The sequence below is a fragment of the Hordeum vulgare genome, chromosome 1H (genome assembly GCF_904849725.1).
Source record: "Hordeum vulgare subsp. vulgare chromosome 1H, MorexV3_pseudomolecules_assembly, whole genome shotgun sequence".
NCBI classification, from domain to species: Eukaryota; Viridiplantae; Streptophyta; class Magnoliopsida; order Poales; family Poaceae; genus Hordeum; species Hordeum vulgare.
Window position 1 is genome coordinate 18,362,415 of NC_058518.1, and position 13,440 is coordinate 18,375,854.

Consider the following 13,440-nt stretch of genomic DNA (forward strand, 5'->3'; position numbering starts at 1 on the left):
AACTCATCTCTTACAAAGGGATTTCATTTTTTTAACTTATTTGAACTCCATACTTTTTGTGTGTTCAAAATGCACCATTCAAAGGCACATCACAAAATTTCAACAATTTCTGACTTCATTTGTTATATTTCGTGGATTTACTTATTTTTTTTGAGCTAGTTGACCCTGAAATCGAAAAGCACTACAAATGAACTCTGAAAATGTTGAAAGTTGGCATGCTATCATCATTTCACCCACATAGCATGTGTTCAAAAGTTGAGATGGCTACGACAAAAACTGGATGAACTTCGTGTACAAAACGGACAATGTCTCCCGAAGTATCAGGGTTTCGAACGAGAACTCATCTCTTACAAAGGGATTTCATTTTTTTAACTTATTTGAACTCCATACTTTTTGTGTTTTCAAAATGCACCATTCAAAGGCACATCACAAAATTTCAACAATTTCTGACTTCATTTGGTATATTTCTTGCATTTACTTTTTTTTTGAGCTAGCTGACCCTGAAAATGAAAAGCACTACAAATGAACTCAGAAAATGTTGAAAGTTGGCATGCTATCATCATTTCACCCACATAGCATGTTTTAAAAAGTTGAGAGGGCTACGACAAAAACTGGATGCACTTCGTGTACAAAACGGACAATCTCTCTCGAACTATCAGGGTTTCGAACGAGAACTCATCTCTTACAAAGGGATCTCATTTTTTTGAACTTATTGGATCTCCATACTTTTTGTGTGTTCAAAATGCACCATTCAAAGGCACATCACAAAATTTCAACAATTTCTGACTTCATTTGGTATATTTATTGCATTTACTTTTTTTTTTGAGCTAGTTGACCCTGAAATTGACAAGCACTACAAATGAACTCTGAAAATGTTGAAAGTTGGCATGCTATCATCATTTCACCCACATAGCATGTGTGAAAAAGTTCAGAGGGCTACGAAAAAAATTGGATGCACTTCGTGTACAAAACGGAATATCTCTCTCGATGTATCACGGTTTCGAACGAGAACTCATCTCTTACAAAGGGATTTCATTTTTTTGAACTTATTTGACCTCCATACTTTTTGTGTGTTCAAAATGCACCATTCAAAGGCACATCACAAAATTTCAACAATTTCTGACTTCATTTGGTATATTTCGTGCATTTACTTTTTTTTGACCTAGTTGACCCTGAAATTGAAAAGCACTACAAATGAACTCTGAAAATGTTCAAAGTTGGCATGCTATCATCATTTCACCCACATAGCATGTGTTAAAAAGTTGAGATGGCTACGACAAAAACTGGATGCACTTCGTGTACAAAACGAACAATCTCTCTCGAAGTATGAGGGTTTCGAACGAGAACTCATCTCTTACAAAGGGATCTCATTTTTTTGAACTTGTTTGATCTCCATACTTTTTGTGTGTTCAAAATGCACCATTCAAAGGCACATCACAAAATTTCAACAATTTCTGACTTCATTTGGTATATTTCGTGCATTTACTTTTTTTTTGAGCTAGTTGACCCTGAAATTGAAAAGCACTACAAATGAACTCTTAAAATGTTGAAAGTTGGCATGCTATCATCATTTCACCCACATAGCACGTGTTAAAAAGTTGAGAGGGCTACGACAAAAACTGGATGCACTTCGTGTACAAAACGGACAATCTCTCTCGAAGTATGAGGGTTTCGAACGAGAACTCATCTCTTACAAAGGGATTTCATTTTTCTAACTTATTTGAACTCCATACTTTTTGTGTGTTCAAAATGCACCATTCAAAGGCACATCACAAAATTTCAACAATTTCTGACTTCATTTGTTATATTTCGTGGATTTACTTATTTTTTTTGAGCTAGTTGACCCTGAAATCGAAAAGCACTACAAATGAACTCTGAAAATGTTGAAAGTTGGCATGCTATCATCATTTCACCCACATAGCATGTGTTAAAAAGTTGAGATGGCTACGACAAAAACTGGATGAACTTCGTGTACAAAACGGACAATCTCTCTCGAAGTATCAGGGTTTCGAACGAGAACTCATCTCTTACAAAGGGATTTCATTTTTTTAACTTATTTGAACTCCATACTTTTTGTGTTTTCAAAATGCACTATTCAAAGGCACATCACAAAATTTCAACAATTTCTGACTTCATTTGGTATATTTCTTGCATTTACTTTTTTTTTGAGCTAGCTGACCCTGAAAATGAAAAGCACTACAAATGAACTCTGAAAATGTTGAAAGTTGGCATGCTATCATCATTTCACCCACATAGCATGTTTTAAAAAGTTGAGAGGGCTACGACAAAAACTGGATGCACTTCGTGTACAAAACGGACAATCTCTCTCGAACTATCAGGGTTTCGAACGAGAACTCATCTCTTACAAAGGGATCTCATTTTTTTGAACTTATTGGATCTCCATACTTTTTGTGTGTTCAAAATGCACCATTCAAAGGCACATCACAAAATTTCAACAATTTCTGACTTCATTTGGTATATTTCTTGCATTTACTTTTTTTTTGAGCTAGTTGACCCTGAAATTGACAAGCACTACAAATGAACTCTGAAAATGTTGAAAGTTGGCATGCTATCATCATTTCACCCACATAGCATGTGTGAAAAAGTTCAGAGGGCTACGACAAAAATTGGATGCACTTCGTGTACAAAACGGAATATCTCTCTCGATGCATCACGGTTTCGAACGAGAACTCATCTCTTACAAAGGGATTTCATTTTTTTGAACTTATTTGACCTCCATACTTTTTGTGTGTTCAAAATGCACCATTCAAAGGCACATCACAAAATTTCAACAATTTCTGACTTCATTTGGTATATTTCGTGCATTTACTTTTTTTTGACCTAGTTGACCCTGAAATTGAAAAGCACTACAAATGAACTCTGAAAATGTTCAAAGTTGGCATGCTATCATCATTTCACCCACATAGCATGTGTTAAAAAGTTGAGATGGCTACGACAAAAACTGGATGCACTTCGTGTACAAAACGAACAATCTCTCTCGAAGTATGAGGGTTTCGAACGAGAACTCATCTCTTACAAAGGGATCTCATTTTTTTGAACTTGTTTGATCTCCATACTTTTTGTGTGTTCAAAATGCACCATTCAAAGGCACATCACAAAATTTCAACAATTTCTCACTTCGTTTGGTATATTTCGTGCATTTACTTTTTTTTGAGCTAGTTGACCCTGAAATTGAAAAGCACTACAAATGAACTCTTAAAATGTTGAAAGTTGGCATGCTATCATCATTTCACCCACATAGCACGTGTTAAAAAGTTGAGAGGGCTACGACAAAAACTGGATGCACTTCGTGTACAAAACGGACAATCTCTCTCGAAGTATGAGGGTTTCGAACGAGAACTCATCTCTTACAAAGGGATTTCATTTTTTTAACTTATTTGAACTCCATACTTTTTGTGTGTTCAAAATGCACCATTCAAAGGCACATCACAAAATTTCAACATTTTCTGACTTCATTTGTTATATTTCGTGGATTTACTTATTTTTTTTGAGCTAGTTGACCCTGAAATCGAAAAGCACTACAAATGAACTCTGAAAATGTTGAAAGTTGGCATGCTATCATCATTTCACCCACATAGCATGTGTTAAAAAGTTGAGATGGCTACGACAAAAACTGGATGAACTTCGTGTACAAAACGGACAATCTCTCTCGAAGTATCAGGGTTTCGAACGAGAACTCATCTCTTACAAAGGGATTTCATTTTTTTAACTTATTTGAACTCCATACTTTTTGTGTTTTCAAAATGCACCATTCAAAGGCACATCACAAAATTTCAACAATTTCTGACTTCATTTGGTATATTTCGTGCATTTACTTTTTTTTTTGAGCTAGTTGACCCTGAAATTGAAAAGCACTACAAATGAACTCTTAAAATGTTGAAAGTTGGCATGCTATCATCATTTCACCCACATAGCACGTGTTAAAAAGTTGAGAGGGCTACGACAAAAACTGGATGCACTTCGTGTACAAAACGGACAATCTCTCTCGAAGTATGAGGGTTTCGAACGAGAACTCATCTCTTACAAAGGGATTTCATTTTTTTAACTTATTTGAACTCCATACTTTTTGTGTGTTCAAAATGCACCATTCAAAGGCACATCAAAATATTTCAACATTTTCTGACTTCATTTGTTATATTTCGTGGATTTACTTATTTTTTTTGAGCTAGTTGACCCTGAAATCGAAAAGCACTACAAATGAACTCTGAAAATGTTGAAAGTTGGCATGCTATCATCATTTCACCCACATACCATGTGTTAAAAAGTTGAGATGGCTACGACAAAAACTGGATGAACTTCGTGTACAAAACGGACAATCTCTCTCGAAGTATCAGGGTTTCGAACGAGAACTCATCTCTTACAAAGGGATTTCATTTTTTTAACTTATTTGAACTCCATACTTTTTGTGTTTTCAAAATGCACCATTCAAAGGCACATCACAAAATTTCAACAATTTCTGACTTCATTTGGTATATTTCTTGCATTTACTTTTTTTTTGAGCTAGCTGACCCTGAAAATGAAAAGCACTACAAATGAACTCTGAAAATGTTGAAAGTTGGCATGCTATCATCATTTCACCCACATAGCATGTTTTAAAAAGTTGAGAGGGCTACGACAAAAACTGGATGCACTTCGTGTACAAAACGGACAATCTCTCTCGAACTATCAGGGTTTCGAACGAGAACTCATCTCTTACAAAGGGATCTCATTTTTTTGAACTTATTGGATCTCCATACTTTTTGTGTGTTCAAAATGCACCATTCAAAGGCACATCACAAAATTTCAACAATTTCTGACTTCATTTGGTATTTTTCTTGCATTTACTTTTTTTTTGAGCTAGTTGACCCTGAAATTGACAAGCACTACAAATGAACTCTGAAAATGTTGAAAGTTGGCATGCTATCATCATTTCACCCACATAGCATGTGTGAAAAAGTTCAGAGGGCTACGACAAAAATTGGATGCACTTCGTGTACAAAACGGAATATCTCTCTCGATGTATCACGGTTTCGAACGAGAACTCATCTCTTACAAAGGGATTTCATTTTTTTGAACTTATTTGACCTCCATACTTTTTGTGTGTTCAAAATGCACCATTCAAAGGCACATCACGAAATTTCAACAATTTCTGACTTCATTTGGTATATTTCGTGCATTTACTTTTTTTTGACCTAGTTGACCCTGAAATTGAAAAGCACTACAAATGAACTCTGAAAATGTTCAAAGTTGGCATGCTATCATCATTTCACCCACATAGCATGTGTTAAAAAGTTGAGATGGCTACGACAAAAACTGGATGCACTTCGTGTACAAAACGAACAATCTCTCTCGAAGTTTGAGGGTTTCGAACGAGAACTCATCTCTTACAAAGGGATCTCATTTTTTTGAACTTGTTTGATCTCCATACTTTTTGTGTGTTCAAAATGCACCATTCAAAGGCACATCACAAAATTTCAACAATTTCTGACTTCATTTGGTATATTTCGTGCATTTACTTTTTTTTTTGAGCTAGTTGACCCTGAAATTGAAAAGCACTACAAATGAACTCTTAAAATGTTGAAAGTTGGCATGCTATCATCATTTCACCCACATAGCACGTGTTAAAAAGTTGAGAGGGCTACGACAAAAACTGGATGCACTTCGTGTACAAAACGGACAATCTCTCTCGAAGTATGAGGGTTTCGAACGAGAACTCATCTCTTACAAAGGGATTTCATTTTTTTTAACTTATTTGAACTCCATACTTTTTGTGTGTTCAAAATGCACCATTCAAAGGCACATCACAAAATTTCAACAATTTCTGACTTCATTTGTTATATTTCGTGGATTTACTTATTTTTTTTGAGCTAGTTGACCCTGAAATCGAAAAGCACTACAAATGAACTCTGAAAATGTTGAAAGTTGGCATGCTATCATCATTTCACCCACATAGCATGTGTTAAAAAGTTGAGATGGCTACGACAAAAACTGGATGAAGTTCGTGTACAAAACGGACAATCTCTCTCGAAGTATCAGGGTTTCGAACGAGAACTCATCTCTTACAAAGGGATTTCATTTTTTTAACTTATTTGAACTCCATACTTTTTGTGTTTTCAAAATGCACCATTCAAAGGCACATCACAAAATTTCAACAATTTCTGACTTCATTTGGTATATTTCTTGCATTTACTTTTTTTTTTGAGCTAGCTGACCCTGAAAATGAAAAGCACTACAAATGAACTCTGAAAATGTTGAAAGTTGGCATGCTATCATCATTTCACCCACATAGCATGTTTTAAAAAGTTGAGAGGGCTACGACAAAAACTGGATGCACTTCGTGTACAAAACGGACAATCTCTCTCGAACTATCAGGGTTTCGAACGAGAACTCATCTCTTACAAAGGGATCTCATTTTTTTGAACTTATTGGATCTCCATACTTTTTGTGTGTTCAAAATGCACCATTCAAAGGCACATCACAAAATTTCAACAATTTCTGACTTCATTTGGTATATTTCTTGCATTTACTTTTTTTTTGAGCTAGTTGACCCTGAAATTGACAAGCACTACAAATGAACTCTGAAAATGTTGAAAGTTGGCATGCTATCATCATTTCACCCACATAGCATGTGTGAAAAAGTTCAGAGGGCTACGACAAAAATTGGATGCACTTCGTGTACAAAACGGAATATCTCTCTCGATGTATCACGGTTTCGAACGAGAACTCATCTCTTACAAAGGGATTTCATTTTTTTGAACTTATTTGACCTCCATACTTTTTGTGTGTTCAAAATGCACCATTCAAAGGCACATCACAAAATTTCAACAATTTCTGACTTCATTTGGTATATTTCGTGCATTTACTTTTTTTTGACCTAGTTGACCCTGAAATTGAAAAGCACTACAAATGAACTCTGAAAATGTTCAAAGTTGGCATGCTATCATCATTTCACCCACATAGCATGTGTTAAAAAGTTGAGATGGCTACGACAAAAACTGGATGCACTTCGTGTACAAAACGAACAATCTCTCTCGAAGTTAGAGGGTTTCGAACGAGAACTCATCTCTTACAAAGGGATCTCATTTTTTTGAACTTGTTTGATCTCCATACTTTTTGTGTGTTCAAAATGCACCATTCAAAGGCACATCACAAAATTTCAACAATTTCTGACTTCGTTTGGTATATTTCGTGCATTTACTTTTTTTTTTGAGCTAGTTGACCCTGAAATTGAAAAGCACTACAAATGAACTCTTAAAATGTTGAAAGTTGGCATGCTATCATCATTTCACCCACATAGCACGTGTTAAAAAGTTGAGAGGGCTACGACAAAAACTGGATGCACTTTGTGTACAAAACGGACAATCTCTCTCGAAGTATGAGGGTTTCGAACGAGAACTCATCTCTTACAAAGGGATTTCATTTTTTTAACTTATTTGAACTCCATACTTTTTGTGTGTTCAAAATGCACCATTCAAAGGCACATCACAAAATTTCAACATTTTCTGACTTCATTTGTTATATTTCGTGGATTTACTTATTTTTTTTGAGCTAGTTGACCCTGAAATCGAAAAGCACTACAAATGAACTCTGAAAATGTTTAAAGTTGGCATGCTATCATCATTTCACCCACATAGCATGTGTTAAAAAGTTGAGATGGCTACGACAAAAACTGGATGAACTTCGTGTACAAAACGGACAATCTCTCTCGAAGTATCAGGGTTTCGAACGAGAACTCATCTCTTACAAAGGGATTTCATTTTTTTAACTTATTTGAACTCCATACTTTTTGTGTTTTCAAAATGCACCATTCAAAGGCACATCACAAAATTTAAACAATTTCTGACTTCATTTGGTATATTTCGTGCATTTACTTTTTTTTTTGAGCTAGTTGACCCTGAAATTGAAAAGCACTACAAATGAACTCTTAAAATGTTGAAAGTTGGCATGCTATCATCATTTCACCCACATAGCACGTGTTAAAAAGTTGAGAGGGCTACGACAAAAACTGGATGCACTTCGTGTACAAAACGGACAATCTCTCTCGAAGTATGAGGGTTTCGAACGAGAACTCATCTCTTACAAAGGGATCTCATTTTTTTGAACTTGTTTGATCTCCATACTTTTTGTGTGTTCAAAATGCACCATTCAAAGGCACATCACAAAATTTCAACAATTTCTGACTTCGTTTGGTATATTTCGTGCATTTACTTTTTTTTTTGAGCTAGTTGACCCTGAAATTGAAAAGCACTACAAATGAACTCTTAAAATGTTGAAAGTTGGCATGCTATCATCATTTCACCCACATAGCACGTGTTAAAAAGTTGAGAGGGCTACGACAAAAACTGGATGCACTTCGTGTACAAAACGGACAATCTCTCTCGAAGTATGAGGGTTTCGAACGAGAACTCATCTCTTACAAAGGGATTTCATTTTTTTAACTTATTTGAACTCCATACTTTTTGTGTGTTCAAAATGCACCATTCAAAGGCACATCACAAAATTTCAACATTTTCTGACTTCATTTGTTATATTTCGTGGATTTACTTATTTTTTTTGAGCTAGTTGACCCTGAAATCGAAAAGCACTACAAATGAACTCTGAAAATGTTTAAAGTTGGCATGCTATCATCATTTCACCCACATAGCATGTGTTAAAAAGTTGAGATGGCTACGACAAAAACTGGATGAACTTCGTGTACAAAACGGACAATCTCTCTCGAAGTATCAGGGTTTCGAACGAGAACTCATCTCTTACAAAGGGATTTCATTTTTTTAACTTATTTGAACTCCATACTTTTTGTGTTTTCAAAATGCACCATTCAAAGGCACATCACAAAATTTAAACAATTTCTGACTTCATTTGGTATATTTCGTGCATTTACTTTTTTTTTTGAGCTAGTTGACCCTGAAATTGAAAAGCACTACAAATGAACTCTTAAAATGTTGAAAGTTGGCATGCTATCATCATTTCACCCACATAGCACGTGTTAAAAAGTTGAGAGGGCTACGACAAAAACTGGATGCACTTCGTGTACAAAACGGACAATCTCTCTCGAAGTATGAGGGTTTCGAACGAGAACTCATCTCTTACAAAGGGATTTCATTTTTTTAACTTATTTGAACTCCATACTTTTTGTGTGTTCAAAATGCACCATTCAAAGGCACATCACAAAATTTCAACATTTTCTGACTTCATTTGTTATATTTCGTGGATTTACTTATTTTTTTTGAGCTAGTTGACCCTGAAATCGAAAAGCACTACAAATGAACTCTGAAAATGTTGAAAGTTGGCATGCTATCATCATTTCACCCACATAGCATGTGTTAAAAAGTTGAGATGGCTACGACAAAAACTGGATGAACTTCGTGTACAAAACGGACAATCTCTCTCGAAGTATCAGGGTTTCGAACGAGAACTCATCTCTTACAAAGGGATTTCATTTTTTTAACTTATTTGAACTCCATACTTTTTGTGTTTTCAAAATGCACCATTCAAAGGCACATCACAAAATTTCAACAATTTCTGACTTCATTTGGTATATTTCTTGCATTTACTTTTTTTTTTGAGCTAGCTGACCCTGAAAATGAAAAGCACTACAAATGAACTCTGAAAATGTTGAAAGTTGGCATGCTATCATCATTTCACCCACATAGCATGTTTTAAAAAGTTGAGAGGGCTACGACAAAAACTGGATGCACTTCGTGTACAAAACGGACAATCTCTCTCGAACTATCAGGGTTTCGAACGAGAACTCATCTCTTACAAAGGGATCTCATTTTTTTGAACTTATTGGATCTCCATACTTTTTGTGTGTTCAAAATGCACCATTCAAAGGCACATCACAAAATTTCAACAATTTCTGACTTCATTTGGTATATTTCTTGCATTTATTTTTTTTTTGAGCTAGTTGACCCTGAAATTGACAAGCACTACAAATGAACTCTGAAAATGTTGAAAGTTGGCATGCTATCATCATTTCACCCACATAGCATGTGTGAAAAAGTTCAGAGGGCTACGACAAAAATTGGATGCACTTCGTGTACAAAACGGAATATCTCTCTCGATGTATCACGGTTTCGGACGAGAACTCATCTCTTACAAAGGGATTTCATTTTTTTGAACTTATTTGACCTCCATACTTTTTGTGTGTTCAAAATGCACCATTCAAAGGCACATCACAAAATTTCAACAATTTCTGACTTCATTTGTTATATTTCGTGGATTTACTTATTTTTTTTGAGCTAGTTGACCCTGAAATCGAAAAGCACTACAAATGAACTCTGAAAATGTTGAAAGTTGGCATGCTATCATCATTTCACCCACGTAGCATGTGTTAAAAAGTTGAGATGGCTACGACAAAAACTGGATGCACTTCGTGTACAAAACGAACAATCTCTCTCGAAGTATGAGGGTTTCGAACGAGAACTCACCTCTTACAAAGGGATCTCATTTTTTTGAACTTGTTTGATCTCCATACTTTTTGTGTGTTCAAAATGCACCATTCAAAGGCACATCACAAAATTTCAACAATTTCTGACTTCATTTGGTATATTTCGTGCATTTACTTTTTTTTGAGCTAGTTGACCCTGAAATTGAAAAGCACTACAAATGAACTCTTAAAATGTTGAAAGTTGGCATGCTATCATCATTTCACCCACATAGCACGTGTTAAAAAGTTGAGAGGGCTACGACAAAAACTGGATGCACTTCGTGTACAAAACGGACAATCTCTCTCGAAGTATGAGGGTTTCGAACGAGAACTCATCTCTTACAAAGGGATTTCATTTTTTTAACTTATTTGAACTCCATACTTTTTGTGTGTTCAAAATGCACCATTCAAAGGCACATCACAAAATTTCAACATTTTCTGACTTCATTTGTTATATTTCGTGGATTTACTTATTTTTTTTGAGCTAGTTGACCCTGAAATCGAAAAGCACTACAAATGAACTCTGAAAATGTTGAAAGTTGGCATGCTATCATCATTTCACCCACATAGCATGTGTTAAAAAGTTGAGATGGCTACGACAAAAACTGGATGAACTTCGTGTACAAAACGGACAATCTCTCTCGAAGTATCAGGGTTTCGAACGAGAACTCATCTCTTACAAAGGGATTTCATTTTTTTAACTTATTTGAACTCCATACTTTTTGTGTTTTCAAAATGCACCATTCAAAGGCACATCACAAAATTTCAACAATTTCTGACTTCATTTGGTATATTTCTTGCATTTACTTTTTTTTTTGAGCTAGCTGACCCTGAAAATGAAAAGCACTACAAATGAACTCTGAAAATGTTGAAAGTTGGCATGCTATCATCATTTCACCCACATAGCATGTTTTAAAAAGTTGAGAGGGCTACGACAAAAACTGGATGCACTTCGTGTACAAAACGGACAATCTCTCTCGAACTATCAGGGTTTCGAACGAGAACTCATCTCTTACAAAGGGATCTCATTTTTTTGAACTTATTGGATCTCCATACTTTTTGTGAGTTCAAAATGCACCATTCAAAGGCACATCACAAAATTTCAACAATTTCTGACTTCATTTGGTATATTTCTTGCATTTACTTTTTTTTTTGAGCTAGTTGACCCTGAAATTGACAAGCACTACAAATGAACTCTGAAAATGTTGAAAGTTGGCATGCTATCATCATTTCACCCACATAGCATGTGTGAAAAAGTTCAGAGGGCTACGACAAAAATTGGATGCACTTCGTGTACAAAACGGAATATCTCTCTCGATGTATCACGGTTTCGAACGAGAACTCATCTCTTACAAAGGGATTTCATTTTTTTGAACTTATTTGACCTCCATACTTTTTGTGTGTTCAAAATGCACCATTCAAAGGCACATCACAAAATTTCAACAATTTCTGACTTCATTTGGTATATTTCGTGCATTTACTTTTTTTTGACCTAGTTGACCCTGAAATTGAAAAGCACTACAAATGAACTCTGAAAATGTTCAAAGTTGGCATGCTATCATCATTTCACCCACATAGCATGTGTTAAAAAGTTGAGATGGCTACGACAAAAACTGGATGCACTTCGTGTACAAAACGAACAATCTCTCTCGAAGTATGAGGGTTTCGAACGAGAACTCACCTCTTACAAAGGGATCTCATTTTTTTGAACTTGTTTGATCTCCATACTTTTTGTGTGTTCAAAATGCACCATTCAAAGGCACATCACAAAATTTCAACAATTTCTGACTTCATTTGGTATATTTCGTGCATTTACTTTTTTTTTGAGCTAGTTGACCCTGAAATTGAAAAGCACTACAAATGAACTCTTAAAATGTTGAAAGTTGGCATGCTATCATCATTTCACCCACATAGCACGTGTTAAAAAGTTGAGAGGGCTACGACAAAAACTGGATGCACTTCGTGTACAAAACGGACAATCTCTCTCGAAGTATGAGGGTTTCGAACGAGAACTCATCTCTTACAAAGGGATTTCATTTTTTTAACTTATTTGAACTCCATACTTTTTGTGTGTTCAAAATGCACCATTCAAAGGCACATCACAAAATTTCAACAATTTCTGACTTCATTTGTTATATTTCGTGGATTTACTTATTTTTTTTTGAGCTAGTTGACCCTGAAATCGAAAAGCACTACAAATGAACTCTGAAAATGTTGAAAGTTGGCATGCTATCATCATTTCACCCACATAGCATGTGTTAAAAAGTTGAGATGGCTACGACAAAAACTGGATGAACTTCGTGTACAAAACGGACAATCTCTCTCGAAGTATCAGGGTTTCGAACGAGAACTCATCTCTTACAAAGGGATTTCATTTTTTTAACTTATTTGAACTCCATACTTTTTGTGTTTTCAAAATGCACCATTCAAAGGCACATCACAAAATTTCAACAATTTCTGACTTCATTTGGTATATTTCTTGCATTTACTTTTTTTTTTGAGCTAGCTGACCCTGAAAATGAAAAGCACTACAAATGAACTCTGAAAATGTTGAAAGTTGGCATGCTATCATCATTTCACCCACATAGCATGTGTGAAAAAGTTCAGAGGGCTACGACAAAAATTGGATGCACTTCGTGTACAAAACGGAATATCTCTCTCGATGTATCACGGTTTCGAACGAGAACTCATCTCTTACAAAGGGATTTCATTTTTTTGAACTTATTTGACCTCCATACTTTTTGTGTGTTCAAAATGCACCATTCAAAGGCACATCACAAAATTTCAACAATTTCTGACTTCATTTGGTATATTTCGTGCATTTACTTTTTTTTGACCTAGTTGACCCTGAAATTGAAAAGCACTACAAATTTACTCTGAAAATGTTCAAAGTTGGCATGCTATCATCATTTCACCCACATAGCATGTGTTAAAAAGTTGAGATGGCTACGACAAAAACTGGATGCACTTCGTGTACAAAACGGACAATCTCTCTCGAAGTATGAGGGTTT